The sequence below is a fragment of the Hemiscyllium ocellatum genome, chromosome 3, assembly GCF_020745735.1.
Source record: "Hemiscyllium ocellatum isolate sHemOce1 chromosome 3, sHemOce1.pat.X.cur, whole genome shotgun sequence".
NCBI lineage: Eukaryota > Metazoa > Chordata > Chondrichthyes > Orectolobiformes > Hemiscylliidae > Hemiscyllium > Hemiscyllium ocellatum.
Window position 1 is genome coordinate 135,661,888 of NC_083403.1, and position 27,045 is coordinate 135,688,932.

A 27,045-nucleotide genomic window follows, 5' to 3' on the forward strand; every position below is an offset into this window, starting at 1 on the left:
ATATTCACTAGGCCATTAAAGCAATACTTTTAAAAGTAATCCCCTCTTGCCAACAGTATATTTTGGCAAGAGAAAGCCATTCAGGACTGAGATGAGGAAGAATTTCTTCACTCAGGGAGTTGCGAACCTGTGGAATTCTCTCCCATAGGAAGCTGTTGGGACCAGTTCATTAGATATATTCAAGAGGCAGCTGGACATGGCACTTACGGCTAAAGAGATCAAGGGGTTTGGAGAGAACATGGGAATGGGATACTGAGATCGCATAATCAGCCATGATCATATTGAATGGTGATGCAGGTTAGAAGGGCCTACTCCTGCACCTATTTTCAATGTTTCTGTATTTACAATGGCTCTGTTTACTTCTACAAGACACTGAGACACCTTGACTGGTATTCCCAAACATCAGAACCACACTCTTGCTGCTCCAAATTCCTTCACTTCATTTCCAGTTTGTTGAAATCTTATTTTCTTCCTAGAGTGTCTACATTCCAAGACAACATCCCAATACCAGTAGCCCAGACTGCTCTCAACTGCCTTCCACCACATCAAGTCCCAACACCATTTTATCCACCTTGGAATGTTAAGCATGCCATGTTTCTCTCTTCCCTTTAAAAAACAAGGACTCTTAAAGCAAAAGGGTAACATTATTGACACAGTAGCTAAGCTTTAAATGTTTCTCAAGAAACTTGGCTTATAGGAGCTGATTTTAATCACAAGCTCCATATCCAATCCTCATCCAATTATTCTGTCTTGCTAGTGTAGCTTCTCTCTGCGGTATGCTGGCTGTCATCACAGATGGGCATCATTTGTCATAGATGTGGTTGTTGTCTGATGTGACATTTTCAGTGGCTGAGTCGTCATCCTATAGGATGGATGATAGGTAGTTAATGATATGCAATTTGGATATGTTGTTTATTTCTTTAAAGATGTGATCCATTGCTTGTTACAATGTCACATGGTCTAGACTAAACACAACAACGTGTTTAGTATCTTTCTGTGAAGTCATGTGCTCATACAAAAATCTCAATCTTGTGTGTTTTGTCCAAGTTCAGGTTGGCACAAGTGACTGCATGCTCCTTGATCATGCTCTTGTCACGTTTTCTCCCTTCTTTACCTCAATGTAACATACTCATGTGACTGGATGATGAAAGTATTGGAGGGAGAAAGCGGGTGGATCTATTTTCCAAGTATGAAAGGTGCTATGGAGAGTAAATCATTGCCGAGAGAAGCAGCATTTAGATTTAACAAAGGGAAAATCTTGGGTAGTTGCTTTGCACTAAGGTGATCAATGATTTTCCAGTATGAAGTGTGCCCTCTGTGAGACTATTTGCCTGAGGATAGTGAGGAGAAGAGTTGAATGCCCTTTTTCCTGCACATCTTGCGTTTGTGTATTGCAAATCATTGTCAGACACAATTTGTTGAAGAACTGCATGAGGCAGTCAATGTTTCAACAATTGCTGTTCTTTGATTTGTTCAACAGAAGGGAATCTTAGGAAATTTGTTGGTCACCAGAATGTAATTTTGTCCTTGGACATGGAAAATATCAGTGACAATTTGTGATTTTAGGGGGTTTGTGATCACAGTTACCTAATATAGGCAGTGAGCAATGTTTTAATAATTCATTGAGTTTGTTATGAACGTTAAGAACTGGAAGCAGGAGTGGGTAATTCAGCCTCTCGAACCTGCTCAGCCATTTTCTACAATCAAGGCTGTCCACATCTCGGCCTGAACTCTCCATAACCATTTAATCCATTGCTAATATAATAATCTGCTAAATAATATGAAGCAACAGTTTGCATTACTTAATTAGACAAAGAAAATGTACAGGGAGGAAGAGAGGACTGCAGATGCTGGAGATCAGAGTCGAGAGTGTGGTGCTGGAAAAGCACAGCAGCATTCAAGGAGCAGGAGAGTCAATGTTTTGGGCACAAGCCCTTCGTCAATAATCACCATGGCAGACAAAAATGCTTCATCATTCCTGAAGCTATTCTGTAGGATGGAGGAACAATCTTGATGGTTTTGAAGTGATGGGACTTTTAACCATGACATCGTCAGTCTTTAATAATAGTCTCTGATAGTGGCCATCTTTGTTCTTACCTCAGGGTGATGTCAAGGAACACCTGAGCTTCTCCCAAGAAGATTGTGGCTCGTTCCTCTGAATTATCCCTCTCTCCCTCTTCTCTTATCCCTGTTGGTATACTTTATTTTGTATGCTAGCCATCTATTCTGTGTCAATTATGAGTCTAACATTCTTGGCCAATGACCATGGACAGCTATTCAAGATGCTAAGTGACCATTGACCCCTGGTGCATTTCTATATCAAGGTTAGTTTTCACTCCTTGTAAAAATAAAGATTTCTTATTTTCCAAAACACTACATTTATAATAGGGTGTGTAGCACTTGATAAATCTTTTGTTTACATTTGTAGAAGAATAGTTAAATGAAATTCCATGCTGCACAGGAGATATAGACTAAATATGAATTACTAAGAGAACACATTTTTTATGGTGACTACAGGTTCCAAGACAATATTACACCACTGCTCAGAAGGAATCTCTCTGGTAAGGGAGTTTCTCTTGGTTAATCAGGTTGACGGTATTGAAATGTTCCACACAACTTGAATTGTTGGTTGATGTCCTTATTAATCTTAAAGGTCAAGATCACAGCCCTGTTGTTCGCTCCCACCCCTCCCAGTGGTCCTCATATTCTTTTTTATCTTCCTAATGTTCTATACCTCTGTTGATTGCATCCAAATATTTTCTTCCTTCCTTTCTTCGTTCCAGTTCTATTCTAGAATTAGATTCCAGATCAGACAGACCTGTATTTTTAAGATAATAGCATATTATAATGGCATGTGATGTGATGATATAAAGGTGCTACCTGGAATTCAGTCACACTGTGTAATGGAGTCAGTTTATTTAGTCAGGCATAAGTGTAACGTACAGTAAAATCAATGTAAACATATAATCCAGACTGTATGTGCAGGTATGTGCTATTTGTAGCCTTGCATATAGTTACTGTTGTAAATAAGCTTTAGAACTCTGACTCACAAAGAATCTTACTATCTTTGGTATACATTATGCTGACTAATACAGACATCATAGTGCCAGTACCCGGGCACTCAAAGATGGTGACAGCAACTGCACACTAAAAGCAAGTGGCAGTAAGTGGGAACTAAACACTGATGGTAACAGCCAGTTAGTGGCAGTAATTGGATTCTAAAGACTGAGGAGATGACAGCAACACAGCAGTTGAGGGAAGTTATTTTCCCAACAGTCATCCAACAATCTGTCCATGTTCAGAGGCAAAGTTACGAACACAACAGAAATTAAATTGCTAAAACCCAAGCTAAGGGCTATGAACCTGTACTGAAGCACAGTGAATATTCTACCATGCTCTCTTAAGAAGGAAGAGAACACACACCACAGGCAAAATCTGAAAACTAGGGCCAGACCATTCAGGAGACAGTGAGGAAGCACTTCTAGGCACAAAAGGTTTGGATCTCTCTTCCAAAAATGGCAATGGATGTTGAATTACTTGTTAGTTTTAAACCTGAGATAGATACACTTTGGTTAGGCAAAGGTATTAGTGAATATGGGCCAAAGGCAGGTATATGGAGTTAGACTGCAGGTCAGTCATGATCTCATTGAATGGTGGAACAGGCTCGAGGGGCAGAATGGCCTTTTCCTGATCTGATATTCCTAGCATGCTGATTTGATTAAAAACAAAACCTTTTTAATGATCTTGAAAAGATAGTCCAAAGCTCCTGATAGAAAATGTAACTTTTAAATATTAAATAGTCATGGTTATCTACATTTCAAAACCTTCCCTGTGTCAAGGGGCTGTAAGTTCCATCATTTTTTTCTAAAAAAAATAAAAACCTACCAATATGCCATCACCACTCCTTTTGGCACAAATATCACCTTGAGTTAAAATCCTGCTCCAATAAACTTATAATTCCTAATGGATAGCACCATTTAAATAAAAGAAAACTATATTGCCATGCAATGGTTTCCACTAAGATATTAAAGAAAACAGAGTACAAAAAAAATTAAAAACAAATATATAACAATGGATTGGACACCATTAACATAGTGTCACGACTTCAACAATTCAAACAAAAAAATCAGTCTTTTTGTTATGCATCAGCAGGTAGCTGTCAAAGATTGACAGCCTTTTCTTGGTCTGTGCATTGAAGGGTTAAGAAGATTTATATCTCCCAATATTTCTGCACGCAGAAGTCCTGACAAAGCTTTTCAGATTCTAGACGATAAGCATAAAGTTCAGGTTCATTTCGGGTTCATCTCAGGATACTCAAGTTTGACTTCATAGTGTGCTACCAACAGCCAGAGGAAATACTCTACCTGTCCTTGGGTAGTTGCTAATGCAAAGGTATGGAATGTGATTTTGCTGTAAATAATTTAGCTGAAAGGCTGACAGAACTGGTCATTACATTCACGCCTTTGTTTTCCCCCAAAAGGCACTTTGAGGCAAACCTAAATAATATGCAATTAGCATTCACCTGGAAGAAGGGGGCAAGTTCAGAGAGACTACAGCAGGTCAACAGCATCCTCAGGTGCTCACATTTGGAATGGTAGCAGCCACCAATAGATTCAGTGCAATGTCAAATCTTGCATGAGGTATGGCTTGTCGCACCTGCCAAGGCAATGTCCAGCATTTTCAGATGTGTCAGTGATGTTCCCCAAGAGGATATTGGGCTAAAATGAGTAGTCCAATCACCCAGAGAAACCCAAAGTACAACACATATTTCACAAGTGCCAACCAAGTGCCAAAGAAAGTTCTGAAGTTCCATCTGTGGAACACAAGCTATCAACAAAGTCTAAAACATAATTGCAACTTTATAGTTTACAGACCTCACTAAGACAGTACATGCAGTAAATTTATCACAACACACAGATGGTATCAGAAAAGCTGAAGTCTTTACCTCCGTACAAGTGACTGACCCCAAAAGGAATGGACAATTTTTACTGTATGCTATGTTTGACACTGGTGCAAGTGCAAATATGCATCTTACATGAGATGTACTCAGGAATTTCACAGTGTAGTACAGTCCACATAAGAGAAGCTAACTGCTTACAATGGGACAACATCTAAACTATTGGCATTATTCATCTTAAATTCCAATACATCTCCTGAAAGCTTGTGCATCATTGAAACAGATGGACCTCCAACAATATGCATAGTTACATATTCTTATCACTCATAAGGTAACAAACAAGGTAATAATTCACAAAGGCTCCAGACTAAAATATTGGTTTCATTAATTTTGATCCCTAGAAAGCAGAGCACATTTAGCAAGCTGCATCAGACGATGACTAGAAGCAACAGCTCAAGAAGATCACAAACGGATGAGTTCAACTCATCCAACAGGTCCTTGAGCAGTCATGTCTCTTTGATCATTTAGCAATGAACAAGGAGTCTCCAGTAATCGTCAAAGGCAAGCAAGTTGTCCATCTGCAAGTCCTATGTCAAGATACGCGAGATCACGAACATATAATAAGAGGGACACAGGAAAAGCTTCAAGAGACTGACGCATGAATCTATATATTGGCTCAGCATTAATAAGGACGTCAACCAACAAGAAGAAAGTGAGGACTGCAAATATTGGAGATCAGAGTCGACAGTGTGGCGCTGGAAAAGCACAGCAGGTCAGGCAGCATCTGAGGAGCAGGAAAATCGGTGTTTCGGGCATAAGCCCTTCATCAGGAATTCATTAGGCATCAACCAACAATTCAGGTTGTGTGGAACATGTCAGTACCATCAACCTGAATAACCAAGAGAAACTCCCTTACCACAGAAGATTCCTTCTGAGCAGTTGTTTAAAATTGCCTTGGAACCTGTAGTCACCATAAAATGTGTTCTCTTAGTAAGTCATATTTAGTCCATATCTCCTATGCAACATGAAACTTCATTTAACTATTCTTCTACCAATGTAAACTAAAGATTTATCAAGTGCTATACACCCTATTATAAATGTAGTGTTTTGGAAAATAAGAAATCTTTGTTCTTACAAGGAGTGAAGACTAACCTTGATATAGAAATATGCAAGGGGTCAATGGTCACTTAGCAACTTAAATAGCTGTCCATGGTCATTGGCTGAGAGTGTTAGACCGATAATTGACACAGAATAGATGGATAACATCCAAAGTAAAGCATACCAACAGGGATAAGAGAAGAGGCAGAGAGGGATAATTCAGAGAAACGAGCCACAATCTTCTTGGGAGAAGCGCAGGTGTTCCTCGACATCGCCCTGAGGTAAGAACAAAGATGACCATTACCAGACACTATCATCAAAGACTGACGATGTCATGGATAAAAGCCTCATCACCTCAAAACCAACAAGATTGTTCCTCCATCCTACAGAAATACTCCAGGAACAATGTTGCAGTTTTGTCTGTCATGGTGATTCCTAGCATCCAAAATAAAGCATACCAAAACGGATAAGAGAAGAGGGAAAGAGGGATAATTCAGAGGAATGAGCCACAATCTTCTTGAAAATAGGAACAGAAGGAGAAGGCCATTTGGCCTTTTGAGCAGGCTCTGTCAGTCAATATCATCATGGCTGATCATCCAATTCAGTAACCTGTTCCCACTTTGCATATCTTTGACTCCTTCAGCTCTGAGAACTATATCTATCACCTTCTTGAAAACATTCAATGTTTTGCCTTCAAACATGTTCTGTGGCACAAAACTCCACAGGGTTCTGGTGAAAATAATTTCACTTCATCTCAATCCTAAATGGTCTACCCCATATCCTTAGACTGTGACATCTGATTCCAGAGTCCGTGGTCATCAGGAACACCCTTCCTGTGTTTGCTCTGTTTAGTCCTGTTAGAATTTTATAGATGTCTATGAGATCACCTCCTGCGAATATACTCTCACCAATTCAGTCTCTTATCATATGTCACCCCTCCCATCCTGCCTTCATATATCACTTTGGAATCTTTCAAGGGACCTCGATATTTATCTTTCAGTCCCTAATTCTGCTCAATGCTATTTTATTTCACTTTGATATGTTTCTTCTTTCTGTAGTTTTGACATGTATGCTAGGTTCAGATTGTGTTCCCTTCGTAAATTAGACCAAAATCCGTTTCACCTGTCTCTGACAATAAGAGTTACAGTTGGGTAGATTTCAGTATTTGGCTACATCCGTTCCTTTTAACTTCCAACAGTATCAAACGACCTTAAGAGAATTGATAAGGAAATCAGAATGAAAGTGAAGTAAAGTCACCAGTTAAAAATGTGGCAAACTTCCATTCAAAATTCCCGCAGCAGCCATTTGCAATGCTGATAACGTTAATGCTAAGGACTTGCCTTAATAATGCAAAACCTCAAAAGGTAGGAATCACATACCTAACAGAATCTCTGTTCTTTCATTTTCCTGGATCACTTATTTAATAAATTTGAAAGGTCATTTCACAGCTTCAGTGTTTCTGCACTTCAAATGTGATTTGGACCTGTACACATTTCATACGTAGAAAAGGTAATGCAAAGTTAAAACTATTCTTAAAATTATTTTCTGACAACTCGTTGAACAAATTATAAATTAAGTCTGGGATTAACATACATACCCGAATCTCAGCTAAATAAGGGCCTGTATACCAGCCTCATCTATCCCTATTACATTGAAGTTGTGATCATTTGACATGGCATAATTTGTTTGTTTCTCCTCAAGGGATTTCAATTGAATCCAACCTGGACTGAAATAATGTGAGCTTTTTGACTGTAAGGCATTGAAGTGGAATCAGTTTAGTCAGCTTCAACCCAATTTGTTTGTGGTAAATACAACCCCCCAGCATAAAACAGTCCATGACTTGTTCCTGCATAGCACAAATTTGTCTTATTCTGGAGGGTACACATGGCTGGAATACTATCATTTCGGACAGAACAAATTAAGTTATCTTATTCTGAGATGGTATGGATGGTGAGATTGGTATCATTTTGGTATACTGTCGAAATGTTTGTGGGGATGGGACAAGTCTTCTCAGATGTGAGTAATTGGAACAGTGGTCAAAATAATAATGACGTAGGACATTGACAAGTGTTATATAGCAGCACACAGGTGCTGAATGGAGGTGATGGGTCAAGCATGTGTTCTGGATTAGTGGTGCTGGAAAAGCACAGCAGTTCAGGCAGCATCCGAGGAGCAGTAAAATAGACGTTTCGGGCTTCGGAAGGGCTTTTGCCCGAAATGTCGATTTTCCTGCTCCTTGGATGCTGCCTGAACTGCTGTGCTTTTCCAGTGCCGCTAATCCAGTATCTGGTTTCCAGCATTTGCAGTCATTGCTTTTACTTTTTCTCAAGCATGTGTTGTCTCCTTTGGGGATAGATCATTAGTATTAAGTGTTTCTCATATCGGAGCACCCCCGTGTCTGTGTGGGTTTCCTCCGGATGCTCCAGTTTCCTCCCAAAGATGTACAGGTTAGGTGAACTGGCCATGCTGAATTGCCCAAAGTGTTCAGGAATGTATAGGCTAGGTGCATTAGTCAGGGATAAATGTCGAGTAATAATGTAGGGGAATGGGTCTGGGTGGGAAACTCTTTGGAGGGTTGGTGAGGACTTGTTGGGCCAACTATCCTTTTGCCACACTGTAGGGATTCTATGCTATCTGTGAAGTCATATCCCTCTACTCCTCACTACCCCCACCCCACGCCCCATCCCTTCACTCTCATCCTGAGAGCTATTGGACAAACAGAGACAGCTGTAATAGCCTGTAACTCCCTTTGAACATTGTTAATAGCTGAGCTGAGAGTGACTGTCCTTTGCTCTTCGTACTAGCAAAACTGGAGTCAACAGGAATCAAAGGGAAAACTGTTAAAGTCATGTCCAGCACAAAGGAAAATGGGTATGTTTATTTGAAGTTAATCAACTCAGACCTGGGACATTTCTGAAGCTCAACATTCTTCAGCTGCTTCATCAATGACCGTCCCTTCATTACAATATCAGAAGGGGGGATTTCTCAATGTTCATCACCATCCATAACTGCTCAGATACCGAAACAGTCTGCATACACAGGCAACACAACCTGGACAATATCCACACCTGGTTTAATAAGTAACAAGCAACATAAGTGCCAGTCAATGACTATCTCAATAAAAAGCACCTGTTGAAGATTTCTAGCATTACCATCACTCAATAGGATTACTATTGACCAGAAACTGAACTGAACTATTCCATATAAATACTGTACCTGCAGGAATAGGTTAAAGGCTAGGAATTCTGTGGCAAGTAAATCACTTGCTGACTCTCCGAAGTATGTCCACCATCTACAAGACACAAGTTAGGAGTGTGATGGGATTTTGCCCACTTGACTGGATAGATGGCTTCTGCTACCCAGAAGGACAAGGGCTACAGATGCATATGCGCCACCTGCAAGTTCCCCTCTTGATTTAGGACTATATCGCTGTTCCTTCAATGTTAGTAGGTTAAAATCCTAGAGCAGATGTCCTATCAGCCCTGAGGGTGTACCTACACTCAAGGACTGCAGCGGTTCATGAAGACAATTCATTACCATCCTCTCCAGAGTAATTAGAAATGGATAATAAAAGTGGCACCCACATCCCATGAATGAATAATTAAGAAAGATTTGGAGCTGATCTGTTTCATGCTCATTGATAGTAACATCAGTGTTTTTGTCAGCCCAACAAATGTATCCTGTAACCCAATGCGAGTTCCTATCAATCTTCATCCAGTGACCACCTCTGCACCAGAACCTCACTGCTTGGAGTTCTTCCCCACCCCCACCATGTGCTAAGTATTGGGTTATTGGGTAGAGGATCTTGGTCAGGGTCTGGGTTTGTTAAGGGGTCTGGGGTATGTGAGTGGGACAGGTAGGGGGTCAGTTTCCGATTGCCTCATGAGTTTAACTATGTATTTAATCATCCAGCTTTTCTTGAGTAACTCTTCCACTTAATTTCATCAGAACCATCTGAAGCCATCAATGTTTATGGAAACTTTCAGAAGGTTTCTGGTATAGGGGAGTTTCCCTGTAGAACATTCAATAGCAGGAGCAGTCCCTTTGGGGTGTACTCCAAGGGGATTCTGCAGGGTTTCTTTGGGACAAGGACTGACTTGACCAGCAGAAAGTACACTCTCATCATTCGAGGTCAGTGTGCTATAAAAGATTACCAAAGCATTTTAAATTCACAACTGTACTTCTATTAGGAAAAGACGTTGATTAAAAAATACCATATATGGCAGATGGAACTTGAACCCAGACACTTTGGACCAGAGCTACAGACACTACCACTCCTCCACAAGACCCTGTTCAGGATGTTAGTCCCATGCAAGTCATGGGCCTTCTCCACCGCCAAATCCTAGCCACCTGACGCCTTGAGGAAAAAAAAACTCATCTTCCACCTTGGGACCATCCCCTCCCCCCACCTTATCCCAGATCCAACCCTCCAACTCAGCACCACCCTCTGGAACTGTTCTATCTGTCGATCTCCCTTTCCTCCTCTCCGACCTATCACCTTCATTCCCACCTTCATCTGCCTATTGCATTCTCAGCAACCTTCCCCCCTGCCAGCCTCACCCCAACGCCCCATCCCATTTATCTCTCAGCCTCCTTGAGCCCCCCCCCCCCACATTCCTTATTAAGGGCTTATGCCCAAAATGTAAACTTTCCTGCTCCTCGGATGCTGCCTGACCTGCTGTGCTTTTCCAGCGCCACACTTTTGACTCTGATCTACAGCATCTGCAGTCCTCACTTACTCCTTTTCAGGACGTTGATCTAACACACTATCCTGGGGGTTTGTGCACATACACTCTCAGGTCCCTTTGCTCATGCACCCTTTAAAATTATACTGTTTATATTATATTGCCTATCCAAGTTCTCTCTCCCAAAATGAATGACTTCCTATTTCTCTGTATATTAAATCTGTTACTTGTCTGCCCATTTTCACCAAACTGTACCTTTTTGAAGTTTGACACTATTCTAATCACAGTCCTCAATGTTCCTAAGTTTTACATAACACACAAATTTTGAAATTGTGTCCTGTACACCAGGTTCAGATCATTAATATACTTCGGTAGGAAAAAAGGTCCAAATACCGACCTCTATGGATTTTGGCTGCAAAACTTCCTTCTGTCAAGAAAAATCCATTCACTTATCCTCTTTTTTTAAATTCCCGCAGCTAATTTTGTATCCTTGTTGCTGCTGTCCCTTTTATTCATAAGCTCTACTTTTTTTTCACAAGTCAGCTCCGTGGCACTGTATCCAATGTCTTTCAGAAGTTAATGTAGACTACATCAACAACATAATCCTCATCATTCCTCTGTTACCTTATCAAAATATTCCAGAAAGTTAGTTAAAAATAATTTGCCCTAATAAATCCATGCTAACTTCCCTTACTTAATCCACATTTGCCATAACACTATTCAGTTTGTCCCAAATTATTACTTTTAGAATCTTCCCCACCATCCAGGTACTTAAAGATAATTACAGTGTGCAGGCAGGAGGACTTTATCCAGAACTTAGATGATATGTCATGCAGCAGAACAATCTGATGTATTTAGACAGATGTTAAGACTCACTTGGGAATGTGTGTTGATTTTTCACACCCAACTACTCATTTGGTCATCACAAAAGTATTCAATCAAAGTGTGTGCGATAACCACTGCAAGGCCTGTGGGAAACTCACTAATTAATCTCCTTGTGGGGTTATTGAGTAGGTGCTCCCCTAGTAACATGCAATTGCCTCTCTATTTGGAACTCATCACCTGAGTCCTTTATAAAGCAGACCCAGCACATGGCAATTACCGGTGGTTAATAATTTTTTTAGAAAAAAGGTTACTTAGTGGTGGGAAAGTCACTCAGTTGTATGTAAGAAAAAGGAAAGAAGAAAGAAAATAAAAGAAAAACAAACAGACCTAGTTTGTTTTCCAGAGTGTTCTTGTAGCATAGACAAAAAGGAGGCCTGGGTTCAAAAACCCCCTACTCCAGAGGTGTGTAATGACATCTCTAAACAGCTCAGCTAGATAAAATTATAAAGTTGACCTCGCATGGTCTGTGTACGATAGCACTTCTGGGCATAAAGCAAGAAAAGAAAAAAATGTCAAACTCAGACTTTGTCCATAATGCATTTGTCTGCAAACTTCCTATTGGCTGCATGGGTAACTACTGGTGGTGGTTAATAGTTAAAAACTAAAAAACAAGTCATGGGGCTTTGATTGTTGGGAACATCATTTGGTCATGTGTGATAACATTTTTGGATATAAAAATAAAGCAGCCCAGAGGCACAGTGCAGTGGTAATGCCACTGGATTTGTGATCTGGCAGTTAATAGATAAAAACAAAATTACAGACATTTGGTGGTGGGAAAGCCATTCAGTTTTGTGTAAGAGCACCTTCTGGATATAAAAAGGAAGACCAAGAAGAATTCTTGTGGTGTGTGCTGGTGTCCCTGTCTCTGGACCAGGAGGTCTGTGTTCAAGTCTGACCTGCTCCAAAGGTGTAGTTGCAACTCTGATCAGACTGGTTAGAAAACAAGTAAAGTAGACCCAAAATCAAATGAAAATACAGCAGACTCAGGGATGGGTTTGCAGAACTGTCCATCTGGAGCTGAGATTACCCTGTATGAGCGACAAGTACTGACTTTATCTTGGTGTTCGACAATAAACTATGTTCCTTTCCAGTTGAGCTTCCAGACTTACTACAGTATGCAAGGTCCCTAGGTGACCTGTCTGATGGAATGAGGCTAAGGGGTGGAATGGTGGCGCAGTGGTTAGCACTGCTGCCTCACAGCGCCAGGGACCCAGCTTCAGTTCCAGCCTCAGGTGACTGTCTGTGTGGAGTTTGCACATTCTCCCCGTGTCTGTGTGGGTTTCCTTCGGGTGCTCCGGTTTTCTCCCACAATCCAAGGATGTGCAGGTTAGGTGGATTGACCATGCTAACTTGCCCATAGTGGTCAGGGATGTATAGGTTAGGTACATGAGTCGGGAATGGGTCTGGGTGGGAGAGTCTTTGGAAGGTCGGCATGGAGGGCTGAAGGGCCTGTTTCTACACTGTAGGGATTCTTAAAAACAAACTACTGACCTAGTTCCTATACAAACATGTACTTCTGTTTCTGATAAATAAATAAATTCTAGCCAAGGGCAAACAAAGCTATGAACTACCAACATAAACTCCACTGGTTGAAACTCTAACCGATTTAAAACCTCGACATAGAGAATCAGATATGCGCAGACAAGTAAAAGATGCCTTATGGGTAGAGGGAAAAAAATCCCTTGGGAAATGCAATTTAATCCACAGATAATTTCCCTTTTTTGCAGGAAGCACAAGACTACTGGCACACTAATTATGAAGTTTTTTAAATTACTTGGTAAAGGCAACAGCTCATAGCAACTGGTGGGAGAAAATAACTAGCTGTCTTCCTTCAGTCAGTGGTTATTTTTACTGCAGAGAGATAGAGAGTAACAATTAGCCCTCTTTAGTAGTCTGGAGATTTCTTTCCCTCTACCCGAAAGACTCAAGCTATTCACATATCTAGGAGCCAATCAGAGAGCTTCCTCAGGCTGATGACCTCTGGCATCCACAACTGCACAAACCAATCAGTTGCTAACCCAGTCACTCTGCCCACATCCCAGTGCTGCAGAGTCTGATCTCTCCTCCCCCACTTCTGGCAAAGCAGCAATGTAAACATAGCTTACAATGAGCTTGAGTAACATGTTTCTTTTTTAAAAAGTGCAGCAATTCCTTGGATTTTAGAACATTCCTCTTCCCATTTCAGTTCACAATCAAAAATAAAAAGACGGGGTCTTGACACAGATCTTACACAGTTTATTGTAATACCCTTAGTTCGGCTTGGTGGCCTGACATTGGCCTTGGGTCATTTTAATTCCTCCACGTGCTGGCAATGGGAAGTGGTGACTTGCAAGAGAGGAGATCAGGCAACAATCAAGCAACCAGAGGGTGTCTTTCAACCTGCTCACAACATTATAAAGTGCAGGGGGAAGGCTGCTGTGGGACAGAAAGGGGTGGAATTGAGAGCAGGGGAGCTCTTGCCTCCCAAAGTCAAGAGCTGCTGGAGTGCTCACTTAGCCACATGGAGAAAACTTTTATATTTAACCTGGATGGCCCCCTCCAGTTTGAAGGAGGAAATGAGGACTGCAGATACTGGAGGGTCAGTGTCGAAAAGTATGGCACTGGAAAAACACAGCAGGTCAGGCAACATCCGAGGAGCAGGAGAGTTGACATTTCGGGCTTTACACTAATGGCTACGTTTTCGTACTTAGGGTTCACTTAGAATTTTGAAAAAAACTCCATGGAAGCCAATACCTCATCACCAAATGACCCATTATTTACACATGCATAGTACGTGGAGTCTGACAAGGAAGCTCAGAGCCAGTCACGAGAGTGAGGAGAATCCCCATGCCTCCTATTTGTACAGACATTTTTTAATTCATTCACAGGATGAGGGCGTCACTGGCTGGGAAGCATTTATTGCCCATCCCTAATTGCCCAGAGGGTAGTTATGGGAGAACCACAGTGCTGTGGATTGGGAGTCACACGTAGGTCAGAGCAGAGCAGGTGAGGCCATCGCCTCCCTGTCAGTTAGGGCTCCCTGATTGACCCAGGGTTAAAAACTCCATTCAGGGACTCATACATTGAGGCTAACCTCATTACAATCACTACAGATCCCACTGATACAAAGGATGACTTACCCCACAAATTAAAAACTGGCTGAACAGGTAAGTGTTGTGTTATCAGTGAGTAAGAATCCTCTCATCTTTTTGCAGGTTTTGAAAGTTAGGCTGCTGTTATTATTCAGAAATGGCTAACCTTAGGAGAAGGCTTGAGTTACACCTGCCTCATCATCAAAAACAATTTAGGGTTCTTCATTTCCATTATTTCAAATCTACAAAGGTAATGCATATGATTGTAAAGAAAAGACACAGAGCTAGAAAATAAATAAACCTTGGCTCAATTCCAGGAAGTGAGCTTAACTGCATAGCTTCATAAATAGATATCAGTCACTGTAAAGAAGCTTACACTGTCAACGCAGAAGTGGAGGAAGGAACAACACAACAGCAGAACATTTCTTACAGCAGTATCATGTACGTTAGATGAATTTGCATGTTTTCATACAAAATCTATCCATCTTCCAACATACATTTGAGACAGCAATATACAGCATCTATGCTTGTTTTTCAAATCTCCACATGATAATTTTGGAGCTGACATTCTGATTTTTTTTTGCTCACTGCGAAGCAACTGAACTATTATTCCTCGTCAGGCTGGAGTGTGATTTGGAGAGGAACTTGTAGGTGCTGCTGTTCCCAAACATATACTGCCCTTGTCCTTCAAGGTGACCAGCATGGAAGGGCTTCCTGAAGGTGGCTTGGTTGGTTTCTGTGATACATCTTCTAATAGTTTACACTGATCCCCCCTCCCATCAAAATATTTTAAGAAGGTAGTCTAGGCCCTAAACTGTTCTTATTTTAAAAGCAAATATAAATTGCCTGTTCCAGATGCAATGTGACTACTTGACAATAAGTAAAAACAATTTATTTAAACACTGAAGATAAAATACAACCAATAAAAAGAAGAAATTAGAATAACTGAACTCTATTGGAATACTTAACCGAATAATAGATACAGCAACTATTTCTAATTAACTGTTCCAATATAGGAACATCCCACAAACACACCCCTCCACAAAAAGGCAAGTTCAGACACAGATTCTCACATGAGGTTCTTCAATCAAGGAGCAAAAGAACATTAGGAGAAAATTCAGAGAGAGTAGCAGCTAGGAGACATTCACTGAAGTTTCCAATGCTGTTGAGACCCCAATAGCTTCTGGTGTTACTGAGAAACCAAAACCTAGAAATCCTGATCTGTGATAGCTGGCCACACCCACTCAGCCCAAGGCCTCCCAGGCTGTTGCTCTAGTGGTTTCTGTGGACTGCTGGATGCCTCTGCCTTACAATCTGTCCTTCAAAACAAAAGGTGGTGGATGAAGTGTCGATAAAATGGATCATTTTGCTTTGGATGGCAGCAAATTCAAAAACAATTTCAGGTCTTGAGTCTTTCTACACTCATCCACGGCACATTGCATCATTTCTGGTTGATGCCTTGTAGGCGGTGGATAGCTTTTAGTCGAATCAGGTGAGCCATTTGGTGCAGGATCGTTGTAATCTGCAGTAATACCACTTTCATTTCTGTACTGCAGCTGAAAACCTTTATCAGGTCAAGTTAGAAATGCACATGAATTAACATTGTATCCTGACGGACAGGAAACTTGTGTTTTTTTGGGCCATATTGTAGATTGAAAATGAAATTGACAGATGCAGCAGCAATGCACAGCTGGTGCCCAACACCTACGGAGAAAGCAGACCAGGCTGGTGCCTGATCAGCGGGATTGCATCTTCTTGTGAAACACTCGTCCAATAAATTCAATAATAGGATGTGAATGCCTCAGTAAACTTAATGAAAGAAAATCAAGACACATTGACAGAAAGGAAACCAACATATTGTCAAGAGAAAGGCTTAGCTTTTACAACGCAGCCACTGTAGATTCGTTCATCGGTTGAACAATTCAAAGCAAATACTACGTCTATTGGCAGAGTTTTGGGGCATGACCAAAATTGAGAGAAATGGGGAAGAGGGTGGAAATGTAGAGTAGGTGTGTAAGATCAGCCCTGTTCTTATTTAATCTACTTTTATCATCAGCCTGAGATGTTATTAAACATTTTGGAAGTAGGTGGGATTTGAATCCATGCCTTCAGACTCAACTCATTTGTGTAGGATTCCTCAGTTGGAGCTCGTTTGCTCCATCCATTTCATTTCTTTTTTACTCCGTTTATTTTTGTTCTCTTTGTGCTTTTTTTTGCATCCTATTTCTCAGTGATGTCCTGAACTCTCGGCCTCAGCACGGACTCGGACCATTGGCGTCAGTGCAGACTCGGACTCCCGTCCTCAGTGCAGAGTCAAACCAGTGGCCTCAGGGTGGACTCAGACCCTTGGCCTCAGCAGGGTCCTGGACCCCTGGCGTCAGTGCAGACCCAGACTCCCAGCCTCACATGGACTCGGACGCTCAGCCTCAACATAGACCGAGACCCTCGGTCTCAGCATGACCTCGGACTCCCTGCCTCAGCACGGACTTAGACTCCTGGCCTCAGTGTGAACTCGAAATCCCAGCCTCAGGTGGGACTCCCGTTTTCAGTGTGGACTTGGACCTCCAGCCTTGGCATGGACTTGGACTCTCGGCCTCTGCACAAACTTGGACACCCGGCCTCCGTGTGAACATGGACACCTGGCCAGCGTGCACTCAGACACCCGACCTCAGCGTGCACTCTGACACCCGACCTCAACGTGCACTCTGACACCCGGCCTCAGCGTGCACTCTGACACCCGACCTCAGCGTGCACTCGGACACCCGACCTCAGCGTGCACTCAGACACCCGGCCTCAGCGTGCACTCTGACACCCGACCTCAGCGTGCACTCTGACACCCGGCCTCAGCGTGCACTCTGACACCCGACCTCAGCGTGCACTCGGACCCCCGACCTCAGCGTGCACTCAGACCCCCGACCTCAGCGTGCACTCGGACACCCGGCCTCAGCGTGCACTCAGACACCCGGCCTCAGCGTGCACTCGGACACCCGGCCTCAGCGTGCACTCGGACCCCCGACCTCGGCGTGCACTCGGACACCCGGCCTCAGCGTGCACTCGGACACCCGGCCTCAGCGTGCACTCGGACACCCGGCCTCAGCGTGCACTCCGATGTCCTGCCACAGCGTGTACTCGGACCCTATGCCTCAATGTGGACTCGGACTTCTGGCCTCAACACGGACTCGGACTTCCGGTCTCAGTGTGGCCTTGGAATCCCGGTCTCATTATGGACTCGGACACCCGGCCTCAGCACGGACTCAGACTCACGGCCTCAACATGCACTCTGACTCCCAGTCTCAGTGAGGACTCTGACTCCCGGTTTCAGTCTGGCCTCGGACCCCCGCGCCAGTGTGCACTCGGACTCCCGGCCTTAACATGAACTCGGATACCCGGCCTCAGTGTGCACTCGGACCCCCGGCCTCAGCGTGCACTGGGACCCCCGGCCTCAGCGTGCACTGGGACCCCCGGTCTCAGTGTGGACACGGACTCCCTGTCTCAGTGTGGACTCGGACTCCCTGTCTCAGTGTGGACTCGGACCCCCGGTCTCAGTGTGGACTCGGACCCCCGGTCTCAGTGTGGACTCGGACTCCCTGTCTCAGTGTGGACTCAGAACCCTGGTCTCAGTGTGGCCTCGGACCCCCGGCCTCAGCATGAACTCGGACTTCCGGTCTCAGTGTGGCTTTGGAATCCCGGTCTCACTGTGGACTCGGACACCCGGTCTCAGTGTGGATTCTGACTCCCGGTTTCAGTCTGGTCTCGGACCCCTGTCCTCAGCGTGCACTCAGACTCCTAGCCTTAATGTGCACTCTCACTCTCGGTCTCAGTGTGGACTCGGATTCCCGGTCTCAGTGTGGACTCGGACTCCCGGTCTCAGTGTGGTCTCTGACTCCTGGTCTCAGTGTGGATTCGGACACCCGGTCTCAGTGTGGATTCGGACACCCGGTCTCAGCACAGACTCGGACTCGCGGTCTCAGTGTGGTCTCTGATTCCCGGTCTCAGTGTGGACGCTGACACCCGGTCTCAGTGTGGTCTCTGACTCCTGGTCTCAGTGTGGATTTGGACACCCGGTCTCAGTGTGGATTCGGACACCCGGTCTCAGTGTGGACTCGGAATCCAGGCCTAATTGTGGACTTGGAATCCCGGCCTAATTGTGGACTTGGAATCCCGGCCTAAGTGTAGCCTCGGACTCCTGGTCTCAGTGTGGTCTCGGATCCCCAACCTCAGTGTGCACTTGGGCTCCTGGCCTCAGCGTGCACTCGGAACCCTGGCCAGCGTGCACTCGGACACGCGGCCTAAACTTGCACTCAAACACCCGGCCTAAATGTGCACTTGGACACCGGGCCTCAGTGTGCACTCGGACACCAGGCCTTAACGTGCACTCTCACTCTCGGCCTCAGTGTGGACTCGGACACCCGGTCTCAGTGTGGTCTCTGACACCCGGTCTCAGTGTGGTCTCTGACTCCCGGTCTCAGTGTGGTCTCTGACACCCGGTCTCAGTGTGGTCTCTGACACCCGGTCTCAGTGTGGTCTCTGACTCCCGGTCTCAGTGTGGTCTCTGACACCCGGTCTCAGTGTGGTCTCTGACACCCGGTCTCAGTGTGGTCTCTGACACCCGGTCTCAGTGTGGTCTCTGACACCCGGTCTCAGTGTGGTCTCTGACGCCCGGTCTCAGTGTGGTCTCTGACGCCCAGTCTCAGTGTGGACTCAGACGCCCGGTCTCAGTGTGGTCTCTGACTCCTGGTTTCAGTGTGGACGCTGACACCCGGTCTCAGTGTGGTCTCTGACACCCGGTCTCAGTGTGGTCTCTGACTCCCGATCTCAGTGTGGTCTCTGACTCCCGGTCTCAGTGTGGATTCGGACACCCGGTCTCAGCACAGACTCGGACTCGCGGTCTCAGCATGGACTCGGAATCCCGGCCTAAGTGTAGTCTCGGAATCTTGGTCTCAGTGTGGACTTGGACTCCCGGTCTCAGCATGGACTCAGACTCCCGGCCTAGGTGTGGACTCGGAATATTGACCTCAGTGTGGTCTTGGACTCCTGGTCTCAGTGTGGATTCAGACTCCCGGCCTCAGTGTGGTGTCTGACACCTGGTATCAGTGTGGACTCGGATTCCCGGCCTCAGTGTGGTCTCGAACTCCTGGTCTCAGTGTACACTTGGACTTGCAGCCTCAGTGTGGACTCGAACTCCTGGTCTCAGTGTGGTCTCTGACTCCCGGTCACAGTGTGTGAACTCGGATACCCGGCCTCAGTGTGGACTCGGATTCCGGCCTCAGTGTGGACTCTGATTCCTGGTCTCAATGTGGAATCGGATTCCCGGTCTCATTGTGCACCATAATTCCTGGCCTAAGTGTGGACTCAGATGCTCGGTCTCAGTGTGGACTCTGGCTCCCGGTCTCAGTGTGTACTCCGACTCCCGGTCTCAGCACGGCCTTGGACTCCCGGTCTCAGTGTGTACTCGGAATCCCAGACTCAGTGTGGTGTCTGACTCCCTGTCTCAGTGTGGTGTCTGACTCCCTGTCTCAGTGTAATGTCTGACTCCCGGCCTCAGTGTGGTCTCGGATTCCCGGCCTCAGTGTGGTCTCGGACTCCTGGTCTCAGTGTGGATTCGGACTCCCGATCTCAGTGTGGACTCTGACTCCTGGTCTCAGTGTGGACTCGGACTCCCGTCCTCCATGTGGACTCGGATTCCCAGCCTCAGTGTGGTGTCTGACTCCCGGTCTCAGTGTGGACTCGGACTCACGGCCTAAGGGTGGCCTCGGAATCCCGGCCTAGGTGTGGACTCGGAAACCCGGCCTCAGTGTGGTCTCGGACTCCCGGTCTCAGTGTGGACTCTGACTCCCGGTCTCAGTGTGGTGTCCGACACCCGGTATCAGTGTGGTCTCGGACTCCTGGTCTCAGTGTACACTCAGACTCGCGGTCTCAGTGTGGACTCAGACTCCTAGTCTCAGTGTGGAGTCTGACTCCCGGTCTCAGTGTGGATTCAGACTCCCGATCTCAGTGTGGACTCCGACTCCTGGTCTCAGTGTGGACTCGGACTCCCGTCCTCTGTGTGGACTCGGATTCCCAGCCTCAGTGTGATGTCTGACTCCTGGTCTCAGTGTGCTCTCGGACTCCTGGTCTCAGTGTGCTCTCGGACTCCTGGTCTCAGTGTGCTCTCGGACTCCTGGTCTCAGTGGTGGTGCATGATTCCCGACCTCAGTGGTCTCAGGCCCCCAGCCTCAGTGCAGACTCAGCGTGGCAGCCTTCCAGCCTTGCGAAGCCTCAGCATGGATTTCCAGCCTCGAGGTGGTACCAGGGCAGTGTCCCAGCCTTGAGAGCTTCGGGGTGAAGCCTAGCGTGGTCTGGAGTCAAGGCCCCTTGCAGCCTAGCGTTTAGGTGCCTATGTGGACTGGACTGGAAGAACTGTTATTCTGAACTTCTCACTTCTTTATTTTTCTAATTTATTCTGATGATCTGTAATGCTGGACTTACTATTTCTTTATTTTTCTAATGGTTATTTCCCCTGAGAATTTGCCCTTAAGAATCTGTACCTGTGTACCTTGTAACAAGATGGCGGCATAAGTGGTGACTTGTGAACTTTTCACCGGATTTGTTTCAGTACACGTGACAATAAACCAAATTCTAATTCTAAAGGTAGAGATACCACTACTGCACCAAAAAGAGCTCAAAATCATGTGCGGATTTGATGGGTTGTACCTTCTAGTATCCCTATGTTCCTGCAGGTTCCCAGCCTTGGTTTCCAACTGCGTGAACTCACTAAAACCTAACAAACCTGAAGGCATTGATTATTAGCATGGAAACAAGACCATGGAGTTTAAACAGCACCAGGCTCTGTGAGCTTTTAACACTCAGCCTACTTCTCCAATCTATTATCCAAATTAAAACTGAAACTTAACTTCCCTTAATTTTCCAGGTAGTCAACAGTAACCAGCTGGAGCAGACGGACCTGGGTATATAAGTGCATGAGTTATTGAAGGTGGACAGGATAAGTTGAGAGGGCAGTTAATGAAGCATCCAGTATCTGAGTCTTTATTAATAGGGACTTGGAGTACAAGAGTGAAGAGTTAATGTTGAATCAGTGTACTCAATGGGCTGAATGGCCTTACCTCCAGTCCTCTGTTTTATGGTCTTACGGTCACAGTTGGTGCATAGTGTCCAGTTCTGGGTGACAAACATTAGATAGTGTGTGAATCCATTGAAGAGAATGCAAAAGTAGTTTGTGAACATTCTTTCAGAGGTGAGGAATTTCAGTTATGAAGATAGATTGGAGACATTAAAGCTCCCTACCTTGGAGAAAAACAGGCAGAGAGGAGATATGACAGAGATGTTCAAAGCCGAGATGGCTGGTCAGAATAGATGAGCAGAAACTCTTCTTTTATGTGAATGGACTGAGAGCAAATGGGAACAAAAGGTTTAAAGCAATCCTTCAAAAATGCAAAAACAAAGAGAGAAAAAGCATTTTTCTGCAGTAGTAGGTAAGGTCTGGAATGCACTGTCTCAGGCCGTGGTCAAGCATGAGGCAGTCAAATAGGATGAGACTGTTAACTACAAAGGAAGGATATCCAGGGTTGCAGGATGAAGGCTGGATAGCAGAACTGAATGTATTGCTCAGTTTGAGAACTGGCACAGGTGTGATGGGCGAAATGGCCTCCTTCTGCAGAATTTGTGATCCAGTTGAAATGAGAACATTGGAATATTTTTTAAAATAGTACAGATTAAAGGTTTTGAACTTTGTTTTATTGCATCCTGAAACAATTTAAACCAAATCCAGTTTCCGCAGTACCTGTTCATAAAATCACAATAGTGTGGAAGCAGGCTATTCAGCCCATCAAATCCATACTGATCCTCCTGACATCACCCTGCATTCCTATGGCCAACCCACACATCACTGCATACTGTGGGCAATTTAGCACGACCAATCCACCTAACCCACACACCTTTATACTGTGCGATGAAAGCACAGGGAGAATGTGCAAACTCCACACAGGCAGTTGTCTAAGGATGGAATCGAATCTGGGTCCCTGGCACTGTGAGGCAGCAGTGCTAACTGCGGAGCCACTGTGCTGGCCATTGCTTCGTGATGTTGGACATGGAATATTAACATCTAATTAATTGTTGAATTTGTGTAAGATACCTCCTAGTAGAAGCATTTATTCCAAACATAGCTAATTCTCCTCACAAAACAAAAGAGAAATTTCATGACAGCGTTTATAAGACCATATAATGGAGGCCATTCAACCCATTCAGTTTGCTCTGCCATTCAATGGGATTATGGCTAATCTGATAATCCTCAACTCCACTCTTGATTTCTTCTGTCTTTCTCAGCTTTGAATATGCTAATAGTCGTCAGTCTCTATGGTAAATAATACCTTAGGTTCACTATCTTTTGAGAAGAAACTCCTTCTCATCTCTGTATTGAATTGGTGACCTCTTGTTCTGAGATGATGCCTTCTGGTGCTAAACTGTCCCACAAGGGGAAACAACCTTTTGACAAGTATGCCATCAGGTTCCCTAAGAATCTTGTATGTTTCAATAAGGTGGCTTGGTGTCCTTCCATATTCCAATGAGTACAGGTCCAATCTGCTCAATTTCTTGTGAGACAATCCCTCCATACCTGTTATCAGTCAAGTGAACCTTTTCTGAACTGCCTGTATATTTTTCCTTAGGTAAGGAGCTCAAAACTGTTCCTGGTATTCCATCCATGACCTGACTAGCTTCAGCAAAACCTCCTTATTTTTAGACTCCATTTGTTTTGAAATAAAGGCCATTAAATAAATTTTATTTGCCTGCTGGATTTGGAGCTGGAATTTTGTGTTTCACAGATGAGGAGTCTCAAATCTCACTGTTCTGTGGCTTTCTGCAACCTTTGTCCATTTAAATAACATTCAACTCTTTTCCTGGAGTTTGGAGCTTTGCGGATTTCAGGATTTCGGATAAAGGGTTGTCTACCTGCACAATATTATCACATGATGTGTCTTCAGCTCTCCCAGAAATCAGTCAGGAGCAGTTTGGCCGAATTTACTCACAGCTTGGACCCTACTGTGAGAAAATCCAAGCCTGCATTCTTAACGTTAAAAGAAATGAAGAAAGTGAGGTGGAAAAGTTTTATTGCCCTAAAAAGAGCATGGAGAAAGTTCTGAAATGGCTTAGACTGCAGAACGAATCGACCTGGAATTTAAGACAGTTACATGATATCGCAAAATGTGACAGTATAGCATAGAGGTACCTGCATCATGGTCAGACTCTCTCTTTGATTAAGGAAGTGAGTCTAGTCAGTCTGCTAAGTGTGTATTATATATACAAGTGTGTATAATGTTAGTAAGCACAGAAAAGCACATGTAAAATGATTCCTGAAATTGTTCGCATGCTTTATTTTGACAGATTTCACTTGAGACTCCCTTCAGGATGTTGGAATTGGAGGAGGTCAGTTGAAATACCCTGATTATATGCCATTTCAGTAACTTACTTAGTATTGCTTTCAATACAAGATCAATTTTCAGAAATTATGAAACTAAAATTAGGAAACTGAGTATGACATATTCATTGGGGAAAAGTAAGTGCAATACATTCGGATACTTTAATTACATCTTATAATAGATCTGCAGCTGCATTCTCACAGAAAACTTTGGTGGGGGAGGGTGGAGATGATGGAAGAGAGGAAAAGGTGGAGAATAGGAGGGAAGCTAATATGAGTACGGCAGAGAGTGCTGTTCACTCAACATAAAGCCAGTTGGAGAAACAATGTCAATCTGAAGTACAGAGTGGAAATAAAGCAGGGGAAGAATACTTCGAAATTGAAGCCATCAGGGGACAGTAATCAGTAGAATGAGAAATGTTGCTCTGGAGAGTTTTTTGGTTGCGTTGCCTCAGTAGTTAATGTCAATGGTGAATAAATGATAATTCAATGTAGTGGTGCAATGGAAAATAGTTTAATCCACAATTCACTGTTTATTCTCAAGATGTCAACAATTCATGCTTATTGTGGAGGTGAAGTCAGAAGTCACATGACACCAGGTTTCGGAGCACTGCTCAGGTGAAGTGGACTTCATCTGATGAAGGAACGGCGTTATGAAAGCTTGTGGTTTCAAATAAACCTGTTGTATGATAACCTGGGGTCATGTGACTTCTGACTTTGTGCACTGCAGTCCAACACTGGCACCTCCACATATTGTGGAGATGTTCATGGATCTTAATTCCTTTATTCCTGATGAAGGGCTTTTGCCCGAAACGTTGATTTCGCTGCTCTTTGGATGCTGCCTGAACTGCTGTGCTCTTCCAGCACCACTGATCCAGAATCTGGTTTCCAGCATCTGCAGTCATTGTTTTTACCCATGGATCTTAATAGCTGAGCAGAAGAATCGAAGTCAGAGAGAGAGGTGTAGGCATCAGGCAAATGTTTTGCTTCTTTTTAAAAATCAAACGTCAGATGTTCCACTGCTGTCCACTTGGACACTTATTGGCCTGAAGCCAATAGATTAGATTACTTACAGTGTGGAAACAGGCCCTTCGGCCCAACGAGTCCACACCGACCCGCCGAAGTGCAACCCATCCATACCCCTACATTTACCCCTTACCTAACACTACGGGCAATTTAGCATGGCCAATTCACCTCACCCGCACATCTTTGGACTGTGGGAGGAAACCGGAGCACCCGGAGGAAACCCACGCAGACACGGGGAGAACGTGCAAACTCCACACAGTCAGAGATGTTAGGGAACACACAAGGATGTTTGGAATTCTCTTCTTGGTGCTAGATAAGATTGTTAATTTTAAATCTAAGACAGTTTTATTTGTTAAGCAAAAGGGATATGGGCCAAAGGCAGGCATATGGAGTTAGATCACAGATCAGCCATAATCTCATTGAATGGTAGAACAGGCTTGAGGGGCTGAATGGCCTTCTCCTGTTCTAATGTTCCTATAAAAAGAAACTTTCATCAAGTTTCTTCAATAACATCTTCTGCAATAACTTTTCACTCTAAAGAATTTTTTTTGTAGGTGTTTTATGTGCAGAATTCTATTTGGCATTTAATGATATTTTCCAAATTTATTTCCGAGGGGAAATGAAATAACTTACTTAAAATTTAAATTTAGGAGCCATTCACCCCCTGAAGATTGCTCCTTTTTATTAATCAGAGCATTGATCTGTACCTTAACTCATCTGCCTACCTTGGTTCTGCATCATTTGTTATCTTTCCCTCAGGAAAAGCTGTCCATTTCAGTCACGGAAGTTCCAATTGTCCCAGAATCCACAACTGTTTGGGGTGAGAGTTGTAGATTTTTTTTAAAACTAGCCTTTGTGTGCTTCCTGATTTCACGCCTGCATGATTTCTCTCTCTATTTTAATGCTTCATATCTCCTCATCGCTGATTCAACCAACGGTTATCAAAACCTTTCAACATTTAAAAAATCTTAGTAAGATCACCCCTTAATCTTTTACACTTTAAGAAATGCAAGTTATGCCAATGCAGTCTGGTTTCCTAACATAACTCTCCAAACTCCTGTATCATTCTGGCGTATCTGCATTGGGCACTGTCGAAAATCAATTTATTCACCCTAAAAGGAATGTTCAAACCAGATGTACTACTTCAGATGGGGTGTGACCAAGGCTCTGTACCACTGAGGCTGAAATTGCTTTAACAAAAACAGAAATTGCTGGAAAAACTCAGCAGGTCCAGCACCATCTGTGGAGAGAAATCAGAGTCAATGTTTCGGGTCAAGTGACCCTTCCTCAGAACTGAATTGAATCAAATTGAAGTTTATTTCCTTTGTATTCCAGCTCCTTTAAACTAGAGGCTAGCACTTCTTTTCAACTGTCTTTTGTTCTTGTCCAGCAGCTTTTAATGATTTATGTGTTTCACAGTTTCTAGTTGCTTCTCATTAAGAAAATAAACTGATTATCCTATTTGAGTTCAGTGTGATTGATATCACAATTGTCCATAATCTGCAACAATTTCGCTGACTCACTTTCAAAGGCACGAAATTTTGTAAGATTATCTTGTCGAACAATGTTTTAACATACAATGAACAGTAGTAAAATAAAAAGTTATTTCAAATTTAAACTTACAATGATACATGAATTTACAAATAGCATCTTGTTAGGCAATCGATAGCAGAAAACTAATATCTGGAAACTGTTGATAATTGTTTATGCTTTACATATTTCTATTACATCAATCCATCATCATGTAAATTGATTGAACCAAAATTGCTTGCATAGAAACTTGTTAAAAATTGGTCTACTAGACTCTTTAATGCAACATTTTAATTTTGTATTGTATTGTTAAATTCTTCAGATGAAACTCACTGTTATCAACGGAAATATTCATTTTCTTGATGATTAACCCATTGAAAGATTTTATTTCAGTAACTTTCATGGCAGCTATCTGCTCAAAAAGAATAGCAATGTCACTCT